The following is a 24,249-nucleotide window of genomic DNA, read 5'->3' on the forward strand; positions in this document are numbered from 1 at the left end:
ATATATATATATATATATATATATCTATTATATATATATATATAAAACCAGACGTTAACCCTAAACGAACATATTTTATCGGTTATTCAGTAAAACTCATCAAGTAAGGCTCTAACACTTGACAAGTATTATCAGTCTAGTATTCCTGAACTGAACATCAATACAATTCCACTGTCAATTGAGCATTGTGGGTGTGGCAATAACTGTCACGTCATAAACCGTCGACCAATCAGTGCACTGCAATGAGTCCCAGTCAGTGACCTCATAAATATCCATCCAATCATAGAAAAGGATAACTTATGGGACGTGTTTCGGATATCTTGTCCATCTAATCATGGAACCAGCGCGCTGCTGCGTCTAGCAGAGGGTTAGAGCCTAGGCTGAAACGTCCTTGTCATTCACAAACACACATACGCTTTACAAACAAGAACTTATACAATGAGGACTGAAGAGGAGATTAACATAATAAAAATTACTAACTCGACATACTAAGGTTTTATACATTGTCTTATTATTTTCTACAACGACAACCTATTAAAATATGTAAAAAAGGGTCTAAAAACTAATGTTTATAATAACGGTGAAAAAATGACAGGTATCAATCACCATACATTACCAACTTTATTAAAATTATAATATAGATCAGATGAAAAGGTTACACGCTATTACTTTGTACTTGTTATGAAGAATTCGTTAATATTATTGAATGCTGATACTTTCAATTTTAAAGTACCACGAATCTTTCTTTTTGTTTTTTTTATAATTTATATTAGTTTGTTAAGAAATACGGAATTCTTAATGATTACGTTCTCTCTATTTTGAACTGATGCACTCTCATGAAAAAGCACTAAGATTTTGCTGTACTATCAGACATAGTGTTCATGATCATTGAATTACACAGACTAGAGAATGTCATAATCACACAGATCCAAAACCAGTAAAAATGACAATGCAGTTATGGATGAAAATAAGGCTGCGGTTGATGCATATATTTTCCAGTTACAAAGGAGAGGTTCCTTGTAAAAAAAAAAAAAAAAAAAAAAAAAAAAAAAAAAAAAAAAAAAAAAAAAAAAAAATCCGATCCGAAATCTTCCTTGAATTTGCCGCAAAAAATTAAAGCTGGTGAGCTCCGGCAATACCTCAAATAGTTGGTTAAAGCTAATCTCTTCAAAGTACAAACAGGTTACAATATCAACAAATTCCAAACAATAGTTAATTGACAAATCGAAATATAAAAGTTTCTTGTACTGTTTTCTACAATATCGATTAGCAAATAAATTTTCCTGAAAATGTGCAGAGTACCAGCCTTGCATCCAAATGCTAGAATGTCGCTACAGTTAACTTCGCTTCTCAAGAACAATTACGGAGATAAGACAAAAGACCATTTAATTAAGGAGCAAAGAGTAGTTAACAACTCTGACAGGGGGCTACTTAAGAAACTCCCAAGGAGCAATTTCGTTGATTTTCAACTCTTGTAATGACAATCACATGGGCAAAGGCATGTCCCTACCTTTCGCCACACCTTCCCGTACAAGCGTTAGCCCACATGAACCCAACGAGAACAAAAAGAGCTTTCACCGCCCAACAAAAGGAAGGCATTTCTCTGCAGGGCTGAGCAATGTTTTCAGTACTCGCGCATGAATTCGAATAGGAGTGCCTTTTTTGTCTGGTCACAAACGTTCCTAATGAACATACATGTGACACAGGCCATGAGAACAATTCATACGCAATATCCACCCCCGAATAGTTTAAAACTACACTGTAGGTATGTGTGTATGTATGTATATATATGTATATACATATATTATATTATACATATAAAATAAAATATAATAAAATAAAAATAAATAAATATATATATATATATATATATATATATATATATATATATATATATCATATTTAGTAAATATATAATATATATATATAAGGTGCGAAAGAATGAAATTATGAGTAGAAAAGGTTATGCCTCGTTCGAGGTATATGCCGCACTCTGTACGACGTGGCCTACGAGGGGCGGATCTCCCTCCATAAATCGGAGTGACCAAATACTAGAGGAACACGCTAAGCCACTATTACAGGCGATGGAGTCTTTCGGTACCCACAAGTCCTCTATCATTTATGAGGGAGAGGGGGGGAAGAAGAGCACAGCAAAATGCTTGGGTAACTAGCAGGGCAAAATATGAAAACTATCTACAGGTGAAATAATATAAGGGATACAACAAACGAGAGAGAGAGAGGAGGAGAGAGAGAGAGAGAGAGAGAGAGATACAAATATATGAATTTGCTCGACTCTGCAGAGCAGGGGGTGAGGGGATGACAGAAGCTTGTTCTAAACTCAATAAGGGGGGGGGGGGGAGAAGAAGAAGGAGGAGGAGGAGGATGTGGGGTCTTTCTAAAAAAAAAAAAAAAAAAAAAAAAAAACTACGAAGTTAATAGCGCCGCTGTGAATACTGCTTCTAGTAGCTGTTAGCAGTGACTATAAGTGAATGGCTATGGGGGCTAAGTGCCCTAGAGGTGATTTGTGATGACGTCTCTTTTCCTTTTTCGTATTTTTTTTTTATGACGGTAATGTAGGGGAACAAGTGAGAGAGAGATGAAGAGAGGAGAAGAGAAGACTGAGAGGAGAGGGGAGAGAGAGAGAGAGAGAGAGAGAGAAGGAATATTTTTCTGACCGAGGTAATGGCGGAAACGTAGCTCGGTACAACATACCGTGGACCCACAAAATGGCGAGTATGAAAAGTGAACAGGGAAATAAAGTAAAAAAATTAAAAGTAATGCTTATCGATGCTAATTCTCAAAACCTTTCTAATGCTGTCAAGTCCAGGAGTTGGAAGCATCGACGAAGATTCTTGTTTCTTACCTCCCTGTACAGAATACTTTATAGTAAGCCGTCTCTTTTGTCATTCTATGGATCGGTTGAAAAGACATATGACACTATATTTTAAGGAACTATGAATTACAAAGACAGTTTAAATAAGCGTTATAATTATAAAAACAGTAGTTCCTAACCGTCAATATATATATATATATATATATGCATATATATATATATATATATATATATATATATATATATATACACATAGCTAGAAATTCATGGCAAACATACACAGGTACCTTAAGTTAATAAATCCACAACGAAAGAAAGTTTAACCTCTGAAATCTGCTAACAAACGACCGAGGCTATTTCAATAATAATCTTTCATCAAATCGTGTCAGATGTTTCCTGGCACAAAGAAGACTTAATGAAGAGAAAGTGACGTCATAAAAAGGAGCTAAACAAGAAGAAATGAAGACACTAAAGGAACGCAACCTGTGTGGCGGTGGAAGGCAACCAACCAACGGAACCAAGAAAATGTAGTCTTGCCAATGAAAGGCAACCACCTTCAACATACCAAAAGGAGTATGAAGGCGCACAGACTAAACTAGTTGTCAACGGCACGGCATCCAATTACAGCCGTCAATAGCTGCTGGTTCGGGAAGGCAGCGAAGGATATCACAGACCAATCAAAACAAGACCGCAAACCAAGGCAAATCAAGTGATATCCTGAACGTCAAGGGACGACATACTGTCACCGTTATATTCCGGGGGAAGCCTCATGAGAGAGTGAGAGTGAGAGTGAATTTATTTATAAACATCCTCACAGACGAAGGCGATTTATTTTTTATAAATAATCGCAAATACGAGTATAAAGAAGAGTGAAAATATGTAAATATATACGTGGGTTATTTATACTCTCTTTCAAAAATGTATTCAGAGAGAGAGAGAGAGAGAGAGAGAGAGAGAGAGAGAGAGAGAGAGAGAGAGAGAGAGAGAGAGAGAGAGAACTATACCTGGCCCTATTTAATGGTCATACAATCAATATGGAGACTCATGAATGTCATCAAATCCCCCGAGTGAAATACATCTCTGCTCTGGTTACCTGCAATCGGCTTCTATTTCGAAAAATTGTTTCAGTCCACAAATTTCAATTTATAGACAAGCCATGGTACATAGACTCTGTATTCAATTATATCCACGACATCTATTGTAAGGTACAATGTTTATTTCTAGTCGGCTTCCTTTTATGCGTGCTGTTTGCATTTGTAGTACAATTAAATACTAGCCATGATGTGGTTGTTCGCGTTTGTATGGGCATTTTCCTCCATAAGCTTTCTCCTCCTCCCCTTAGAAGGGCGGCACCAGGCGTTAGCCTTCTCGTTTTCGGAAAGTGCTTATCGGATGAGGTTGGCAACGCACTCCTGAAGGGCCTTTTTAGTTCAACTATCCATTAGTGATCTCAGTCAACGTTTTTTACTTCGCTGACAGAACGACTATAGCTGCCTGAAGAATGCTATTATCATTACTATTGCTATTATCATCATCAATCGTCATTACTGCTATCATTATCACCAATCGTTCATATTAACTACAGGCAAAACTTTCAGGTAAAGTCAAATTGCGATAAATCTAAATCCCTTTCAACACGGAAACCTAAAACCTGAAGTCACAGCGCCAGATGTTTATTTAAAAAAAGCCACACAAACAAACTGACGAACAAATAAACGTTCGCGTTTCCCCGTTCGGAAAAAAATAAAATGTAAAAAGTATAGCACATACCAATTCGCTCCGTTGCAAAACGATCGAGAAACGTCCAGTAGAATTTGTTCAATGCCCCCCAAGGTTGATTAATGCTTTCCCGTCATTCAAGTCATGTGTGCGTACAACGTGTGTGCGCGTAACTCGCTAGCACGCACGCACAAGTGAGCATCAGTGTGAATATGCAACGGCGTCAATTTCCATGCAAGGCGAGGGCGAGCCTTTCCGTAGCTTTATGTGCGAGTAAAAGGTCGCCATTTCTGAGAGTAAATAAGTAAGCAAGCAGAGGAATATATATTTATACGCAAGTCACTTCTCACGCAAGGTATAAGTGAGCCTAACCGTAGACTCAAAATGTTAATGACGGGTACGTATTTAATTCAACTCATTAAGCTAGGAGATGACTTTACTCAGTTTTAAATGCAAATATTGTATGGTATTGCGATCTCACTATGCTTGGAAGGTACTATCTGCGCAAGTGGGAACCGTGGCTGTAAGGAGCATGCTAGGCTTATGTTTGTAGGATTACTCCCGACGTGTCACCCAAGTCCACCCATCTGTAAATTACCGCCTATTATAGTCCAGTATAAGGGCGTGGAGCTAGCAATCTCAAACGTGAAGACCTGTTGTGGAACCTGAAGGTTGTGCCATTCTACAACCATCTATCCAAAAAGTGAACAATCGTCTTTGACCACAGTTTCATTATCAAAACAAAGCCAGGGCCCTTATCCAACTTTTCATTAGAAAACGCGAGACTACGCTATGCACGCTAAAATGTTCTTTACCCGTGGAAAGGCATAGACATAATTTTTCCTTTCCCCACATATAATACTACAGTTGTCAAAAAGGAATAAAAATTAAATAGGATACTATTTTCAAGTAAGCTCCCAATTGCACGTAAGACTATTTTTCAATAAGTGAAAAAATAACCCTAATTACCATAAAAAAGGGGTCAAAGTGATATCTGCTGAATTCCTGAGAGTCAAACTTGTAAAAACAATTGTTTAGTTTACGAAAATCAACCGAACCCCACTTACGATTATTTTTTTAACCAATTCTCTCATACAGAGCAATATTAGAATAAAAACGCCACCTGCCATATTCTATAAGGCTTCTTTCATTACCGAATAAAACTTAACTGAACCACACACACATCATGGAGCAATTTTGATAATTCTATAAAACTGACAACAAACTCTGAAGATTAATCTTGTTCAGTCTAGGTTAAGATGTCTTTTTAGATATCAACTTAGAAAATGCGCGTTTCGCTGACTGGTAGAGGATTATGAAGTAATTTGACATCTGGGTTTTAATAAATAATATCTCAATTAATGGAAAAGACAAAGACACCTCTGTGGCGAATCAATTAAGAGGAAACGAGGTTCCTGGACAAGGTGTCGTAAATTGTGAAGCAACGATGAGCAACTATTAAGAGGGGAAATACAATAATTGCCAGGCCACAAAAAACTTCGGTACTGCAGTTTTACCTAAAGGGATGATTGATGGCGATCCACAACGCTTGATACACAAAAATATTTATCTATCGTCAAGTGCAATTATCTTAATTGGTAAACCTGACAGGGAGAAGACTAGCATACCGGCGAAATATAAAAAGAAAGAAAAGTAACTGACATTGCCATCGTAAGAATATCATGACGTATCCTGTGCAATTCAGTTCAACATAAAATTCAAATTAGTGGAAAAACAAATTACTCTGACTACACTGCCAACAGCTTTTTCAGACTGAGTAAACTTCGTAATGCATAAAAACAATACAAATAAAAGGCAAACCATATTAATAACAAATATTAGCTGAATGAATGAATCAGACAAAAACTTGTAAGTATTATACAAAGGTGTTTCCCTTTAGCGGGAATAGATTAAAAAATAATCCCAAAGGCAGTCACTGCCAGGATAAAGCCCCTGTGTCAAGGAAAAAAATCCATAGTCTTGCAGAAAGCAAAAGATAAGGAAGTTGTCAAAAAATATAGCAAATATGTCGCAAGTACCTGGGCCTTGGTGCAGATGCAAATATTTCTAATAGAATCAGTCAAGAAATATTCAAGGTCAAACATATTAAAAGACTTCCATGAATTACACAGGTTTCAGAGGAACGGAAGTACGTACCTCATGCCTTAAACTGTTTGCAGGTCAAAGCAAGTCTGACACTCTTTGACAAATATTGCAAAACATACCAAACCAAAGGACAGAAAAAAAACTAAGTAACCAATAGAAGAAGCTGCTGTGATTAATATAAGAGCTGAAATTTGCCTTTAGGAAATGCTTGCTTTTACTACAGATTAAGATTTGCTAAGTACAATTCATCTACAGATACTACGCTACTGACGAAATACAATATATTATATCCTATACACAATTTCTCCAATGAAAAGAAAAATAATGTGCAACATCCAGCATCTCCTGCAATAAAAAATGAATGACAACGGCGGCAAAACGACGTCGTTCTCCCCTTCCCTTGTAATCAACTCACAATTTCCTTTCCTCAGCCCTCGGTACCACCGTATGGCAATGGCATCTTCCTCGGCAGTATTTGGAACTGGAGGCAATTGCCCTCCGGTTGAGGAGCGAGTGGCAGTGCCATTTGTCAAGCCATAATCCGACCTCCTCCTCCTAATACTACCCTCTCCTCCTCCTCCCCTTCCTCCCCTACCTCCTCCACATAATTGGAAGGAGCCGGTCTAGAGAACTTCTCGCTCTCTTCCTCTTTCTCTTGTCAAATTCATAATTACCTTTTGTTCACATTTAGGGCACCTGCCATGTCGCCAATAACAGAGTACTTCTCTCTCTCTCTCTCTCTCTCTCTCTCTCTCTCTCTCTCTCTCTCTCTCTCTCTCTCACACCTTGAACAAACTCCTTTTTTGATGTGCTCATTTATTACGATAGACAGGTTTTGACACTCTCTGAACCCGCGGCTTGCTAAGAGGCATTTATATAAAGCTGTCGAATTACTTTATATAAATGCAGTTCGTTCACTCAGAACTAAGTTGCAAGCTTGAATGAGTTAGTAGCTTTTGGCAAAAATATTTAATTAAAAGTCACACGTTGTTAATTACGCCTTTCCTTCGTCATCAGAAATGGAGTTTATGCGCCTGTTCCCACTTCCATTATCATCAAAATTATATTATTTCGAGATTGTAAATCATAAGAAATTTTCGGTAGCACCTACTATTCGATCAATTTTTCATGTAAAATTATACAGGGCGAAACATTATTTAGTAATGGACGCTGCTGACTCTTTGATGAGTCACTGGTGAGATGAGTCACTTGCGGGATAAATGAATGGCTGCCAGCAAGACCGAAATCATAAACTTCCAACCCCAATGAAAAACGGAAACTAACCATATTTTGAAAGTAGATTGTTTGCATACTTTAACACACACGGCTCGAATGTTTGCAAACAATTTTTACGATAATAATACCTGTAAAGACGTCACAGAATAAGCAAATACATATTACAGGAAGTACAGTTTGTTTGTTTGTATGGTGTTTTTACGTTACATGGAACCAGTGGTTATTCAGCAACGGGACCAACAGCTTTACGTGACTTCCGAACAACGTCGAGAGTGAACTTCTATCACCAGAAATACACATCTCTCACTCCTCAATGGAATGGCCGGGAATAGGAAGTACACAAGCTGTCGGTTGTATCCCTCTGCATATATAGAAGATACATCCAAATCACATTATCGGCAAGGTGTACAGACGACGGACTGAAGCTATATGAAAAACTTTCAGGTCGGGAAATGTTTCGCAGAAAAAGGACTATTGCAGATATGTAAAAACACTTAAAACAGTTTAATAACCAGTCATGACCATGTCTATCCAGATGCCTTGGAGACTGATACACAAGGAATGTAGTCAACGCAAGAGTAACAATAACATAAACAAATTACTCAATTTATTCAAATTCGAAGTTTAAAATGATCTTATGATTTCGAAGAAAAAGGATGCAAATTTTTGAAATTACCGCGTCAGATTAAAGTCTTGTCAGCAAAATGTATTGCAATTACGTACCTTAAACCTTCTAAAATATATATATATATATATATATATATATATATATATATATATATATATATATATATATATATATATGTGTGTGTGTGTGTGTGTGTGTGTATAATATATATATATATATATATTCACAAGTATACGTTATGATGTGCATTTCATCATTATGATGCTTATATCCTTCTACACCAGTATTTCTCTCTCTCTCTCTCTCTCTCTCTCTCTCTCTCTCTCTCTCTCTCTCTCCGTGTAGCGTCACTCGATTTGTCATGGGAAGCACCATTAATTACCTAAGGCTTACTAACGTGGCGGCATTCATGAATGAACTGACAGGAGGAAATTGGTTGTGTAAAGGGGTCAACAAACACACGAGAGAGAGAGAGAGAGAGAGAGAGAGAGAGAGAGAGAGAGAGAGAAGGAGGAGAGAGGAGAGAAACTGAAGCTACATAAATTACCGAAGTTTAACACAACAATATATTTCCTTTGCGTGCATCTCCAGTAACCAAAAAGCTGACGCAAAACCAAGCAACCTGAATATCTTTTTCATCTTAAGCACAGGCGAGGTTCCGTGCTCAGGCTGCAACTGCATCTGCATCTAAACGAACATTTTCAAGCACTGCCAACCTTTTTTCTACGGTCACGCAACACAGAGAGAGAGAGAGAGAGAGAGAGAGAGAGAGAGAGAGAGAGAGAGAGAGAGAGAGAGAGAGAGAGAGTTACGGAATAATCATTGTACTTGCATTATTGGAAATGTGTTTCTATAATGCTGATCAAATGAGAGTCGAAAAAATTCCAGCGCCTTTTAATAAAACTACATTTGATTTTTCATCTTTTCCATAAAACACGGAACAACGGCAAATCCCCGTTTAATATACATTATCCTGATTGAATCCGAAAGATTTATCAGCAAAATATGTCAATAGTATTTAAAAGTGACCATTAATTAAAATCATAAACAAAAATCACTTAACAAGGGAAAAAAAGGATCGAGATAAATCTTTAAAATCTCCAGTTTCACTGATTAAAGTCGCTATATATAAATATATATCAATAATGATGTAAAATCATTCAACAGTTCTATATATATATTTCTTGCCCTGCAAGTTATAGCTTTCGACCACAGCGGATGGTCGAAAGCTGTAATTTGCTGTACAAGAAATATATATTTTATAAAACTACACAAGGATTGGACATTATTGTGGATTGTATCACCATTGACTTAAGAGGTACGACATAGCACCTAGCTTCAGCTTCTTTATATATATATATATCTATATATATATATATATATATATATATATATATAGATATATATATATATGGGGATACAATCCACAATGAAGTAAAATCCTCTTGTAGTTTATAATATATATTCTTGTACAGGATTAAAGCTTTCGATCATCTCCTGTGGTCTTGTTCACATTTTAGTGAACAAGACCACAGGTGATGGTCGAAAGCTTTAATCCTGTACAAGAATATATATTATAAACTACAAGAAGGATTTTACTTCATTGTGGATTGTATCCCCATTTAATTTACTTAGAGGTACGACATAGTACCTGGCTTCTGCATATATATATATATATATATATATTAATATATATATAGATATATATAATATATATATATATATATATATATATATATATACACACACACATATATGTATATGTATGTATGAGGAGAGAGAGAGAGAGAGAGAGAGAGAGAGAGAGAGAGAGAGAGAGAGAGATCCCCTCCACGGTAGGTACATCTCCCCCTATGAAATTTCTAGGGCGTTTTCAAGATGAGAATAAAAGAATCCTTGGGGAGGGATGGTAAAGTTACAAGGATGAATGGCTAATTCCCAAGTTCTAACGACAGCTGCTAAGTTGTTGTAACGAGCTCTTTAAGGTGATGACCCAAGGGAGAGCAGCGTCTCTTACAAGTTGCTCTTAAATAGTGTTTTCCCAAGCTATTGATGCTCTAAGATTCCGGCCTCTATGAATATGTGTTTCGTGACAAGCTTTAGCACTTCGCATACAATCGCCATCAACTTCATACCAATGATTGCCTGTTCGACGGCAATCATTATTTAAACGGAGCCAATACACATCTATCTGACACTGCATTACCTGTATATCTAAAGGCAATCACTGTTGCCTGGCAATAAAAATCTCTCCTCACATCAATTATTGACAATCCGATGATCATCAATATCTATCGATATCAGCCACTATTCACCCGATATCATCCACTATCTACGCGATAGCAATCACAAGCTATTTGGTATCACTGTCCATACGATAGAAATGTATTTATTCAATTGCATGATTATTTATCCAATATGAAGCGCTATCTCATCGACAGTGAGCACCACCTAACCGATAGCACTGTTTAAAGGCAAAAATGCGATTCTTCTAACGAGGTAACAAACATATATAAAATAAAACCAGTAAAAAATACGCAAAAGTTTCTTCGGCAATCTTCGGCGCAATCCAGTTTTCTAAACGGCGTATAATGCCGTATGAAACTCTCAACCACGGCCTGGTGGTGCCCTGTATTTTTGGCACCTATATAGGTACCAAACGCAAGAGCATGGCTAACTTTAATTTTAAATAGAATAAAAACTATTAAGACTAGAGGGTTGCAATATGGTATGCTTGATGATTGGAGGGTGAATGATCAACATGCCAATTTGCAGCTCTAACCTCAGTAGTTCTCAAGATCTGAGACAAATAACCATCTCAGTAGTTTTCTTTTAGAACGTAAAATTTTAGTAGTAGCAAGTGTAAACAGAGGACTGTTTTTATTATACCAAACGTAAAACAATCGCGCTCACGAGCGAAAAACCGAAACAAGTTCAGAACCGTGGACACGAAATAAGTTCCACTTTCAGTTACTAGAAATAACAGCGCATATCCCGAAGTATTCTGCCTGGTATCTAGAGGATGAAGGCCTTTTCAGGCCATCTCTTAATCGTCTAACTTTCTTTAAAAATTTTGGATTCAAAATAAAAAATAATTCGGTTCAAAGCGTAACACTTCCTTTCATTTTGCTTGATTCTGGCGCCATATCCAAGGAACCATTGCCAAAGGACAAGAGCAGGGCCCACACACTAGGCAAGCATTTCATTTTAAATCATTACAGCAGAATAGGTCTGGGTAGGACAAACCGGCGCCGGGAGCTCAAATTAGATTATTTCAAGACCTGGATAAAAGTCGATACAAAAACAAGAGTCCATCGTTTCTCCTCTCTGTATTGCCTTCCAGAAGACCGTCCAGGGACTGGAAGGAGAGGATGTCGTCGAGAAGGGTAATTGCATTTACTTTGAGACTGGAAGTTTCCAGAACTTTCACTGATAGAGAAGTGGAAGGCTTCTCCCAGGGGAGTCAGGAATGCAACCAGCTTCTCTGCAATCTACAGCTCCGTTTTATATACAGTGAAACAAGACCTTAAGTCCCATTTTCTCATAATACCCATAAATACCCTTGAGTTCACCCTTTTTTCTGCGAGGCTAAAAGTCCTTGACTAATATTAGGTATTCATATTCTACAGCGACTGTGAGGAGTGCAATTCTTTTAGTACATAATTCATCTAAAATATGTAGATGGTAACATATATCGAAAGCACTTTGCTCCTTCAGTAGCTATTAACATCTGAGAAAGTGATAATTTAGTTAAGTATGGACACATGCGAACTGTCAACATAATTCCAAAACATATTGGTAGTAACAGCGTAATTACATGCGTAATTATTGCTTTAGACACTATAACCGTCACCATCATCATTTACAGTGGAAGAGAGGATGTGTCGACCAGTTAGGAAAAACGGTCCGAAGGGTTTACAAATAATCGGCATACAAAAAGCGTCGGTCAAGCCAACACTTTGCTTCATCTTTTAACACAACAACAACAACAACAACAACAACAACAACAACAACAATAATAATAATAATAAAAATAATAATAATAATAAATAATAATAATAATAATAAAAATAATAATAATAATAATAATTCTATTATCATTACTATTATTAATATTATTTCCAAATCCGAAAATAAATTTGACAAGTGAATGCTTTCAGGATTAAAAAAAAAATCGAAAGAAATAAGGAAAGATAAGCGACCAGAAAGTCGATTTCTTCTAACTCCAGAATATCTATCAAGAGAAATCTTTCTCACCACCTTTCCAGAAGTATAATCATAAGACAAGACCCAACCCTATATGTTTTTGCTAGCCGTCAACACTACCCCTACCAACCATTAGTCTCTCTCTCTCTCTCTCTCTCTCTCTCTCTCTCTCTCTCTCTCTCTCTCTCTCACAAGTCTACGATATATACACAGGACTCCCAACACCTTTTTTCCTCCTCTTTTCTTTTTTCAGTCATTAGATGCAACCCACCTCTCTCTCTCTCTCTCTCTCTCTCTCTCTCTCTCTCTCTCTCTCTCTCTCATTTATATATGAAATACAAACAGTTGTTGTTTATTAGTCTTTTCTCTTATTTGCCTTCACTAAAAAATAAAAAAATACAAACAAATAAAAATATAACAAAGATTTAGCAAAAGCGTAAATTATCCTTTTATTATTAAATATATTGAAAGAATAAAGTAAATGACGGAGGGCTCTTTTAATGCAGCTGTAATACAAATTTAAAATTAGAAATAATCAAGGAAGTATCAACAAATCATTGTTTAAATAACGAATATAAAGCTAGATTGTGGAGGAACTCATGCACGTACGTACGTACACACACACACGCACACACACATACATACATACATGCATACACAAACATACGTGTGTATGTATGTATAAAGGTTAGTACAAAGCGTTTTCTCCTGTTTATTCAGGCATCGTCGGGGAAATAAAGAGTTTGGTACTGACCTTCTGCCTGTTATTTTCCTGTGGTATTTGCTAATACATATAGTGTGTGTGTGTGTGTGCATATATATATATATATATATATATATATATTTATATATATTATATATATATTATATATATATATACACACACACACACACACACACATATATATATATATATATATATAACTATATATATATATATATATATATATATATGTGTGTGTGTGTGTGTGTGTGTGTGTGTGTTGTGTGTGGTAAATTGTGAGTTGTGTGTGTGTATGTGTGTGTGTGTGTGGTGTGTGTGTGTGTGAAAAAGTAAATGTGTGAGTGTGTGTGAAAAAGAAAATAAGTCAATATACAAATAGATAAGAAAAAATAAATTACAGTGCCATAAAAAAACAGGGTAACCAAGAACATTACTTAGTTTTATCTAATTTTAAAGGAAACGCTTGAAATAAACTAAAAATATCACAAACACAAGGTTAGGAAAGCGCAATCACTAAGGAAGCTTAACAGATAAGTGTGTTCCGTGTGAAGGGACATTTACTACAGAACGAATTAAGGATAAAAAGGAACACCAGTGGCAACGAAGTATATTCTCCCTAATTACTAAACCCAGCTTGGGTCCCATTTGAAAATAACAAATGGAGAAATATATTCCTTTAGAGATAGAGAAATCATATTGACGAAACTGATTCGACCCCAAACGATGCTGAACTCTAGCCACAGCGGAAGTCGTCATTCTTGCTCATTCCGAAGTACAAAGAATAATGCTCCTGCTATGCAGAATTTTAAATACCATAAAAAGTAATGTTTAATCGTTTCAAACTGAATGAAAGCAAAAGTACCATGATAAACTCTATTATTTAAGTAGTACTAGCATTAAAATTCATATTATTGATAGTTACAGTGAAAAAACAGACTACTGCTACTGATACTGCTACCATTGAAATAACTACAAAACAAATGTACACAGACCGTCATCAATGAGGGGAAAAAAATAGAGGCAAGAATAAAAACCAAAGAGAATCCGAGAAACTTTCGCGAGAAAAAAACAGTATAGAAGGCTCTTGGGGGTTACCAAAGAAAGGGAAAAAAGAAACGAGACGAGTGATCCATCAGGCCAGTTCTTATTCATTTGTCTATTGCCATTAACGTCTCTCCAGAATAAAAAGGGGAGACGACCAAGTTTGGAAAGGCTTAGTAACGCTCCTGAAATATAAATATAAATATAAATATAAATATAAATTAAATAATATAAATATAAATATAGATAGCAATAGTCAAATAATCACTCGTCTTGCATCATTTTTTTCTTTCTTTGGTAAACTTTAAATACAGAAGGTAAAAAATACATTCATATATGTATGTATGTATATATACATATATATATCATATTTATACATACATTCTAAAGAATAATAATAAAACTACAGACTTAGAAAGCAAAGACGTCAGAGAGAGAGAGAGAGAGAGAGAGAGAGAGAGAGAGACTGTCTTGGGGAGTGTTGCTACATTACAAGGAAACGAAATCTTTCCAGCTAAGTGCTTCTTCATTGCGGTAGAATGCGTCCTTGAAAAACGGACCCCCTAAAAAAGAAATAAATAAATAATAAAATAAAAAAAGGCCATTAGCGGTTCCCAAAGCATAGTGTTTGTTGTAACCGGATGGTGGCCACGGACTGTGGGTCATCCATTACATTCTGCCCGTCCAATTACTCTTATCTCAACACACGATACAGTACACGCCAGTCGCCACTTTCCTCACCCTAAACCGGACATGATCAGTTTCTTACGGTCCCTTGGAAATGCTCCCCCATTTTACGGTTATGAGCGTACATATATGCAAATTCTATTTGCATACTTCAACGCAAATTAAAATGCCCTCAGGCTTCAGCAAAGCAAATTCGAGTAAAGTGCCACCCAATAGAACAAAAATCTCCATACATTACTCACATCACTTCCGCGAGGTTATGGGTCTTGCGCGAATACCGCCAATGTATGACGTCACCGGCTTTATGATATATTACCGTAGCCATAAAGATTTCTAAGAGCATGAAGAAAGCCTATAAAAAGGCATTAACACTTCAGTTTCGTAAGTATAATGTAAATCCTTTTCCCAACCACTGTATGGTCTCCTAATGCTGTCTCTGGAATTCTTCATCTGTATAAACTTTAGTGACAAGGTTAAATCGTAGGACATCCGTCCTGTCTACGACCATTGGCGATGGTTCTACCAATACATCTTTCTATAAATCGTAGAAGGCCGTGCAGCAATCTAGATCACTATCTGGTTGAGCCGAGAGGAAGAACCAAGCAAATTTCAATTAGCTGCACTTTCGGGTTCAGGCTCAAAATGACTGCATTCTAAGCAGTTTGAGGGCAAAAACAAAGTGAGCACCAAAAAAAGATCCTTTTCTTCCTCGTGCTCTCAAGAGAAGTATGGGAACCAAGGCAGTCTATTGTCTAGCACATTTCAGTTACTAGGTAACTATTTTTTCATTTTTTCCTAAATCCCATGGAATCTTATTCGTTTTCACTTGCCATATACAACCTATTTTCTTATTATAAGGTGCGGGTTCATCGGTTCCTTCGTAGTGAATTTATGCCTTTTTCTTTTAATGTTATCTGAGCAACATTTATTCTGTTCTATCAGGCTTCATTAAACTTTCCGCTTTTGCCTTAACACATGATGTATACAACATGCATTAAACACACAAAAACATACTCACATGAAATATTATGTGAATGGAGGATACCTAGCAAAAGTAAAAAGCAAAGAATGGGAAAAACACAGACAAGAAAAACGACTGCCTCCTATTCGAAACTTCCTTTCAACACCTCCCCTTCTTATCCATTCTCTCTTCGAAGGATGAGAATAAGGGGGGGGGGGTTATGTCCCTCTTACATTTTTCCCCGTCTTCCATCAGTATCGCCATTACCATCGACCAACCCATATTAACTTTTTCTTTCTCTCAACCGTCACATACAAACATAAATAGAAAAAAAAAATAAACTCGTTATCTTTTTCACCCATCGTGCAATTAATATTTTTCGTCATCCATCTTTTACCATTGACGAGGGGAAAAAATTACAAATAAAAAGAATTACTTTCCCAGAGGATATTTCTCTCGCACTAAATGATGGACACTGTGCCGGAAAAAGTTGAGTCAAACAGTGATGAATTATGACACTCCAATAGCAAACTTTAGTAACAGACAAACCAAATGCTTCTTTATTCGCTCAGAGAGAGAGAGAGAGAGAGAGAGAGAGAGAGAGAGAGAATGTTTTTCGAATGTTTGTCTGGGTATTTCCATTTATCGATTTTAGGTCTCTTGTAATACTTTCAGTTCAGCTGTTGACATGAGATACCAGTTATTCGTGGCAATGTTTGTTTTGGGAACCTTTCTTATTAAGTAAGAAATATCGCTATACTACAGTAGCGCAGAAAGTTCAGCCTTTAGGGGCTAAAACTTAATTCTTTAAGATGACATGTTAACACGGATAGGGGCCTTCCACGGCGCCACCACATTTTGATAATCTGATTTTCCAGTCATAAAAACTGAAAGGGAGTGTATAGGCATAAACACGCTATGACAAATATGCACGTTTATAATAAAAATTAAAATACCGCATTATTATTATTATTATTATTATTATTATTATTATTATTATTATTATTATTATTATTATAACAATAAAGTGCGTTGATGTACATGTATAGACGAACATGTCCTTCCCCTTAAGCGTCATATGCCGACCACAGAAACTCAGGATCCAATTTTCCATTACCTAATGAAATATAACTAATACGACCAAAAGGACTTAAGAAGGGGGGATGGGGGAGGAGCTCAATCCCACCCTAAGGCCCTCCATGATTCCCATTCGTTCCCGGTGTGGTACACGCATACTGAATCAGCTTTTCCCATCCAGCACATATTGAATCGTGTGCAAATGTCCATTATGTCATTGCGGACAAAGAGCTGATTATAGTGTAGTTATGATTTACAGTCCTATCCGAGCTTGCCATTGCTGCAACTCTCGTAAAATTCCAGGTAATCACTAGTTTACACACGGGCACACGCACACACATATATCTGTACGCATAAATTTGTTGGCCTATGTTATGATATTAACGGCACAGCCCCCAATAAATCCATTAGGGCAAAATGGGCGTCAATAAAATTACATACAGTTTTATGGGATTCACAAAAAAAAAAAAAAATGTAGAGAAACAATAGAGGATAAATTATTCAAAATCTTTCCTTCTGTAAACTAAATGTCAGTAAAAAACTAAACATCAACCGTGATGATTAAGTATATAATATATAAATTATAAATATATATATACTATATATATAAATATTATATATATATATATATATAGATGATGAGATATATATATATATATGATATTATATATATATATCTATATATATAGGTATATATATATATGTATATATACATACATACATATATATATATATATATATATATATATATACACACACACACACATACATACATGCATGAATGCACGCGCAGTTATGCAAGCGTACAGTGAGGATGCTTCATATGCAAGAAATAAAAATAGCATTATGTACACACTGACGTTATTTAAATAAAATAAATCAAAATTCACACCGAGGCTATAAAAAAATATACTGACTTATGCCAACACGTACATTGTATCATGAATAGAAACCCCTCTGAAAGCTTATTCTCCCAAAAATTCCACAAAACTAGCAAGCACCGCCCGTTGCCAATAGCGAGGACCCAGGTGACGGAGAGAAGGGGGATTCGCGGACGGTCCTCGTTCTCCCTATATTTGAGCGACGCTCAACAATGCGGGACAATTAATTGATTTCTTCCAACTTCTCTTCCCTCTCCCGTTACGCCTCAAGCAATAAAGCAATCCGTTCTCTCTCTCTCTCTCTCTCTCTCTCTCTCTCTCTCTCTCTCTCTCTCTCTCTCTCGCGGAAATATTCTACTATCACACGAAATACGACTTTCATATGTCATGACGCTTTTTTTCCTCTCTCTCTTTTTTTGCTTCTCTCCCCAAAGGAAATGAATCCACGAATTCGCTGTTCATTACCTTAGTTTCTTTTCGCTCCTTTCGCTCGAGATTGTCATTTTTCCCTAAGGCTTGTTTTTCATGTTTCCATGTGTACGCATGGCCCCCCCTTACATTCATTAATACAAACATTACAAAAGGAAACTCTCTCTCTCTCTCTCTCTCTCTCTCTCTCTCTCTCTCTCTCTCTCTCTCTCTCTCTCTCTCCCTACGCCGCTTACCTTTGTTCACCCTTTCCTTCAACTAATGAGCTCAAGGATGCTTAATGAATTTCTTCTTCCCTTGAAAAATAAAACCAAGCAATTTGTTTTCTTTGCTTTGCAAAAAAACAAGAGAGATAATCAACGTTCTCTGAGCCCCTGTGGGATTGAAAAAATGTACAAAAAAATAACAATAAATAAATAAATAAAATTCCACTACTTACTACGATGTTACATATAAATTACCATTATAATCTCGGCTCTGCCCCCAACCAACCGCATAAAATATGAATAAAGTAAAAAGACTTTTTGCATTTGCATTTTAATAATCAACAATTCAGATTAAGGTAATCAAGCGCGCTATGAGCAGAATGTAATTAGGATTAACAATGGTATAAAGAAAACGAGATAATACATACAGGAAATTAATCCATTCTCTCACGACTCGGCTGACAGAGGACGCGGGTCTGGGATTCGAGTATTTTCAAAACTGGATAAAAACGCTCTTGATAAACCTATACACATCACTTGATCCTAATTTTGAGGCCGATGGGACTGGTCATCCGGTATCCACATATATTTGATGTTTGATGTTAGCTACATACATATCAATAAACCTTCGATTTGCTGATCAAACGGTGCGTTGTTGTCGACCAAGGGTAGCAATGAAAAGTCCTTATAATAATAATAATAATAATAATAATAATAATAATAATAATAATACCTTATGTTTAACTACAACTGCGTAAGGAGACAATTCAACGATAGAACCTCAAAACAAATAACCTTTCTCCATAATCAAGAGTAATTACTCTTCGCAAAAGTCCGGTCAGAGGTCAGAGTGAGGGCCAGTCATGGACGGAGGGTGAAACGTCATTTAGCAGAAGGGGTTAGGGACAAAAGCAAGGGGTCATTAGCGAACCGTTAATTGCCCACGGAACCTAATGGGGATAAGAATCTTAAATACAGGGTAGTGAGCCAGCAAGGATCTAGCCAAAGTGTTGAACGAACGGACCAATTTCACTTGAAGAATATGTCACTTTACGGAAAAGAATTAGATGGAAAATTCCATCAGGCGAATTTAATTCATATCAATTGCTTTCTCCTTCAAAAACATCTTAAATATCACGACCTTAACATACAGACAGGTACAGTACTTTGTCCTAAACCATAGAACCTTTCCTCTTGTATTCTATTTGATGACTTTACTTACACAAGTTTCGACAGGGAAGCAATTAGCGTGTATGAGTCGTCCCTCATTTCATTTTACAATAAATATATTTAAACTATTACTTCTGAGAGAGAGAGAGAGAGAGAGAGAGAGAGAGAGAGAGAGAGAGAGAGAGAGAGAGAGAGAGAGAGAGAGAGAGAGAAACTTGGAAGTATAGTGCAGTTTGTTCAAGGAAATTCAACAAGCTGATAATGAGCCTTTGATGTATACGTTCTCCTTTTATAAAAGAAAATAAACGATACACGTCTTTGAATTTTAACAGCGTTCGAAGCATGGCTTGAAAAGCTTCTAAAGCGACGATTCTCCTTCCTATACCGCAAAGCTTTGGCATTCATTTTCATTCCTCTCTCTCTCTCTCTCTCTCTCTCTCTCTCTCTCTCTCTCTCTCTCTCTCTCTCTCTCTCTCTCTAGGAGGAAATGTGACTTCCCTTCTGACTTCGGCGAACCTGAGGAAACAATTAGGTTACTAAAATGAAGTTTAATTATGCAAATATATGGGCCATAATGACTATTGAAACAACAAGAAAAAACTATGCGAAGTACTAGCATAAAGTAGTTTACAATGAGAAGCACTAGAAATTCAAGAATGACAAAATAAAGATTAAAAGAGCATTTCAAATTAGGGGCACTGGCCTCTGCAAATCGAATTCAAGACCTCAAATTTACAGCTGGCTAATTCTGCCGACCCTTCTTTGAACCGGAATACGAGCCACTTCATAATCATGGTTCGAGTAGGCATGTCATTCCACCCCTCCCCCTACATAACCCGTTTCACTTGGTCCTTTGCCCTAATACAACCTTAACCGTTTACATCTATAATACCTTGAATAGGTTTAGAATAGATGGGATAACGCCACAACACCAGCCCATCTCAAGCCAGTGAGACTCATCAACCCATCAGAGGTGAAGGGGATTTTCATCCTTAAGCCAATCTAACGGCCATCAGAGTGGGTGGCAGGAGGAGATGGGGAGGGGGAGAGGGGGAGGGTGGGAGAGGAGAGAGAGAGGACGTCTGAAGCATTAATGACGATAAATGGCCAGTGATTAGACCGTATGATCTTGTCTAGATATCGTATTAACCCGAGGCGACGCGACGTCTTCAAGGAACAAGGATCTGATTGGGACACGAATGAGTTCGAGACAGAAATTGGGAGTGAATTTAACCCTACGATTGCGGATTCTTCTGAATCTCATGGAAAAACATTTCCGCATTATCTATTTGCTTCGGAATAAATGTAACTAATTAAAAGGTTGAAATGTTTTTGCCTAAACACCATGAGCTCAATACGAGAGAGAGAGAGAGAGAGAGAGAGAGAGAGAGAGAGAGAGAGAGAGAGAGAGCACGCTGAGAAAATGACACATTTGCGTGCTCTTGTGAACTATTGGGGGCCATCACGATGTCACCCTTGAAACCCAAAGCGTGTCTAATCAAAAAGTAAAAAACAAAAGAGGGCAATTAACTTGGATGGTTAATGACTCATCTCTCTCTGCACGCTCCTTTTCATCTCTCTGATGCCTCCCATTCACACTTCACTCAAATTCTGACAAGATTTTCTAAGGCTTCGTAGCATGGGAACACCGAAGGAAACACGGTAAAAAAAATGCACTTTCCAAAAAATTAACAATTTCAATTTATTCCAGTAGCATTATGCTCCAAAAGAACTATTTACAATTTCTTCCTTTACTGATAACATCTAATACCTGTCAATAGGTTTGCGTGTCCAGAAAAGTTTGCTGTTATTTTAGTCAAAGAACAAACTGTGTGAGCAACCGGAAGACCTTGGCTTATCATGCCCGAATTCAGTAAAACGTTGGTTAATTAAAAGAAAGGGTGGGTTAACTATGAATGTTCGTAATGTTAACTGATATTTCTCTAAAAAAAAAGGTGAAATTATGCAAAGCACTTCACCATCCACACGCGACCAATTACCCATAAACTATGTTCGAATTACATTTCCAGAAAAAACTGAGGATCCCGTATAACTACAGAAGGAAAAAAGGTTAATTATCACCCTTGTAGAGTAATCATTTAATGCTGATCTCATTCACTACCCATTTAAAACAAAACTATGAAAAATAAAAAGAAAAAAATAGGAGGAAGCTGGTGTCCTTGAATGTACAAGTGCCTTGTACATCCAATCTCTCTAAGCTGTAGCAGATGCAGTAACAGGAGCAGTAGTGGCAACAGACGACCGCAACCAACTCCAGAAGTATGGCAACCTTCCCCCTGCCCTTGCCCTTTCCAGGTATAAGCCTTCCAGAACGACTCACTACAAGAGAAAAGGGAGACAGAAAGTGGGCTAGTTCCAATTCCTTTAATTCGTTCCTCCCCCCTCTCCTCCGGGATAGAAGCCCTCATAGCTACAGCAGCAGGATGTGAAGGGCTCCTCCCTTCCCACTCCCCGGCATTGTCTTTGTCGCTGTCAGTGCGTCTCTCTCTTCTCTTTGTTTCTAAATGACATCTCGGAGAAACGCTTGACATGTTTTCATCTTGACACGTAACACTTCCAGGGACTGCCAACCCTCAAGCGCAGGCAAACAAGGGGTGCTTAAAAAAAAATAAAACCTACTGAAGTGATAATCCCGAGATTCGTAAGGCTATACAATGGCTCTTAAGGCCAAAAGCTATTTTGTAAACTATTTTTGTAACCAAATAATCTAAAGCTACTCAAAAAAAACTACCAATTTTCACACGGCCTGAAAGGAAAAGGCAAAGCCAGATATCTGCATATGAATAAGGCGAATAAAGAAAATGACATGTAAACGGCCATAACGATTTATCTAGAGATAATTTCAACCAAATTTCCATAAACCGGGTCGAGTACCAAAAAACATACTCAAATATTGACAAGTCAATTAGTACGGTAAAGATTATTTAACATGGGGAAAACGAATGTTTTTTTTTCATGAAGCTTCTTGACTTTATCAAATATAATTATAAAAATTGTAATCATTTTTATCAGTTAACTATCACTAAACGCCTTTATCACATAATGATATGATAGGCAACCTCAATATTTCATTGTAAGCAATACTATAATGATACTAAAGGCAACCTCAGTATTTCATTGTAGGCAATACTAAACATCAATACTTTGCCAAAGGGCTGTTTAAACATATTTTATACAGAGACGATTATACACAATATAATAAGTCTGGAAGGAAGAACATTTCAGTTCATACTTATCAGTCAAAGTACGTGCTTCTATAACTTTATATAAATAAATATTTATTCACTTCCCGCTATTTTTGCCGCTTTTCGGTCATTCTTGCCAGTATACCCATGTAATGGAAAAGTCAGAAAGAGAGTGAAAAGAAGTCATGCATATGCAGCAAAATATTTTTCTAGTATAAGAGCTCGCTGCACACGCACGCACGCACGCACGCGCGCACACACACACACACACACACACACAACACAACACACATTAAGGAGATTAGATAGAGATAGACATAGACAGATCATACAGACATAAATACTTGATATATAGATAGATAGATTTGACAACATCTACATATACATATACACAAACTATATATATATATACTATATAATATATATATATATATATATATTACACAAACACAAACACTTGTTATTGGTCATATAGCTATAACAGAAACTGATCTAGGGTCGCGTTCCCACTGACAATAAATATACAAATGGTTTTAAGACCTATGCAAATGGAAGGAGGGTTAAATGTAAATTTCTCCTTACCTACAATAAATTCAGGAGAAATATGAAAGGATAGTTTCCTTCACTGACAACCATGGATGGCTACAGGGTATGAGGAGTCGAGGACACTAGGCCGATGAGGATATATCAGTGAGAAGGGTGCTATGTGCATTATGGAAATTTTAATTGCGATAAATAAAAGGCCTTTAAGAAATGGCTATTCTTGAATAAAGAGCAAATTCTCACCACACTGCAAAACTAAATGGCCAGAAGATGAAATAAAAGCAAATTATTCATTACTGTGTATGCAAATGATATTAAGAAGCAGAGGAATTAATTAGGCAACATTTTCAATAGCAAAGATTTACAAATAAAATTATCTAGAGAAGCATAACTTTCTTGCACGAACATTAAAGCCGCCATAACATAAAGATTTCATCTGCAGAATTTTAATGTACATTATCTAAAACCAGCTACTCAGATAATAAACTCCAACCATTTTAATTTACACTATCTACAACCAGCTACTCAGAAAATAAACTCCAACCACCACACCAACTCTATTGGACTAAGGCTAATACACTCCACTACTTTTTAAA

At 36.7% G+C, this 24,249-nt stretch overlaps 1 protein-coding gene across 6 annotated transcripts in view; it reads right to left on the bottom strand.

Annotated features, from left to right (window-relative positions):
- LOC135224836 (uncharacterized) overlaps positions 1–24,249 on the bottom strand; it is a 634,596-nt gene that overhangs the window by 49,711 nt on the left and 560,636 nt on the right. The window lies entirely within an intron of this gene.

This window comes from Macrobrachium nipponense, chromosome 20 (assembly GCF_015104395.2).
Source record: "Macrobrachium nipponense isolate FS-2020 chromosome 20, ASM1510439v2, whole genome shotgun sequence".
NCBI lineage: Eukaryota > Metazoa > Arthropoda > Malacostraca > Decapoda > Palaemonidae > Macrobrachium > Macrobrachium nipponense.